At 44.7% G+C, this 2,216-nt stretch overlaps 1 protein-coding gene across 1 annotated transcript in view; it reads right to left on the minus strand.

The window, feature by feature from the left end:
* LOC102215280 (microtubule-associated protein 2) overlaps nt 1–2,216 on the minus strand; it is an 83,897-nt gene that overhangs the window by 47,162 nt on the left and 34,519 nt on the right. The window contains exon 2 of the mRNA XM_005742247.1: nt 1,566–1,636. The gene's annotated coding sequence lies outside the window, so the exon portion shown is untranslated. The remainder of the gene's footprint in view (nt 1–1,565; nt 1,637–2,216) is intronic.

Consider the following 2,216-nt stretch of genomic DNA (forward strand, 5'->3'; position numbering starts at 1 on the left):
CACATTCTGTCTCTCACAGTTGAAGTGTACCTCTGGTGCAAATTACTGACCTCTGTCATCATTTTAAGTGGGGGAACTTGCACAATCGGTGGCTGACTACATACTTTTTTGCCCCACTGTATATACATAAATATGTGAGTCACAGGCCTACGTCCATCTTTCATTTACAGTGAATACTGCAACCTGCCCGAGGCCAACTGTCCACTATAAAAAGTAAGGGAGGAAAAGGCTTCTTACATATAAACACCGGTGCATGCCGTTACACGCCCATGTTACAGTACTGTCTGCCCTGTTGGTGCTGCTGGCAAGAAATGCATAGTAGATGTTGTTTAGTTTTAAAAAATACCAGTTCATTTTTGTCAGTTGCTTTGAAGGCGTAATAATTTCTCATGCATAATGCAGTTTTTGTGGGTATAATTCAAATGTTATTGTTGTGAATTTAAAAGGATAGGATGCTTTAATATGTTTTCACAGGTGCATAAATGCTAAAAACAACAGACTGTTGCTCAACGACAGGATGGCTTCATTTTATCTGATATAGATAAGAACCTTCTTGGTCTTAAGATGAACCTGTGTGCCAAGATCGGTTGCTCAACTCTTAATGATATGGGAGGAGTTTGTGGACAAAGAAACAAACCAACACACAGAGAAACAGAGATTTGGTGCTTTACGGTGAGATTAAGACTATTAGAAGTTTGTTTAACTACTAAGTGAATATGGAGTGGTTTATTGTCCCCTCGGATGGTGCCACAACACGAAAGAACAAAACAGATAAAAGCAGGAGGCGGAGGAATAAATAGTAGAAAGGACAAAAAGAAAGGAAAAAGAAACAGAAAAGATTGAGTGGGAGAAAAAAAAGGGCGCTACATCGCCACCTGCTCCAAAAGTCGATCGAGCCGTCAGCAAACTTGTGACAGCCAGCTCAGCCGGCGCTGACAGGCAGCGTAATGCATCCCGCGGTCTCGCTCGGCTTGGTGTCGCTCCCACTGAGAAACCACCAACAATCTGTTGGCTATGAGTCGCTAACCGCCAACGGCCGCATGCCATCACAGCTACAGCCTCTAAATAGAACCCAATCAGCATTGTTTCCAAGTGAAATAAAGTATAAAAAAATCAGAAGATCAGGCTTTTATCTCGGTTTCGCACACACAGGCACACAGCAGCAGCAGCAGCTCACCCTGAGTGAACCGTGGTGGCTGAATAATCAGGGGTGTCTAGACGGAGGACGTCACAAAGACTAAAGGTCATCAAACCAGAGGAACAACAGCCCCTGGCTTATCACAGCATCACTTTTTTCATATTCGCCGTCCTTCGAATATGTCAGCAGCAAATATTCTCAATCTGTGCCAAACAAAAGAGAATGATACCCAGGGAGATGCTGATTAGAGATCATACACACAATCAGACAAGGAAGAGGAGAAGAAGAAAGAAAGAAAGCCGGCACTTTTTCTCTTGAGAATTTTCCTTTTTTCCCCCAGCCTGTATAATACTGAGCATGCACATCACATTTGTAGCTGTAAAAGCAGCTAGAAAGGGACTATATAATATAATACACAGCATCTTACCTGGTGGGGCAGTTATTCCAGCTTTTTGTCTGCAAAGAGGACACAAGGGGGAGGGGGCAAGGCAGCGGCTTCTGCAGAGAAAGAGAGTGGAAAAAGAAAAGAGATGAAGAGGCGAGAAGAGGAGAGAGCAGGAGTCAGAGGGGCAGCGCCACGCAGACGAAGAGATGCCTTTTTGTCAGCAAGCGGAGCTGGCGAGCACGCCGCTGCAGATTACGCACTCCCTCTCATCCACACACACAGGGGACCGGCACACTGCCTCACAAAGATCTCCCCTTCACCAGCACGCACACACACATACAGATAGTGCTGCAGACAAGCCAGTGTCTGCATTACATTGGGGTTGGGTGGAGAAAAGGGGAGGGTGGAGATGTACACAAGAAATGTGTGTGTGTCAGGGCTACATTAATTCATCTTTGAAAGGGATATGAAGCTCATCAAACCCCCAGAGGGAATTAAGTTCCAACATAAAAGACAATCTCCATCCAAGAAATTTCCAGAAGTGCGTTTCATTCTCTTCCCTGTTTATCTCAGCCCTACACATTACAAATGCATGAAACATTTTAACATGACAGTATCTGTGTGTGTGTGTGTGTGTGTGTGTGTGTGTGTGTGTGTGTGTGTGTGTGTGTGTGTGTGTGTGTGTGTGTGTGT

The sequence above is a fragment of the Pundamilia nyererei genome, unplaced genomic scaffold, assembly GCF_000239375.1.
Source record: "Pundamilia nyererei isolate P.nyererei 1_Seehausen unplaced genomic scaffold, PunNye1.0 scaffold00118, whole genome shotgun sequence".
Classification (NCBI taxonomy): domain Eukaryota; kingdom Metazoa; phylum Chordata; class Actinopteri; order Cichliformes; family Cichlidae; genus Pundamilia; species Pundamilia nyererei.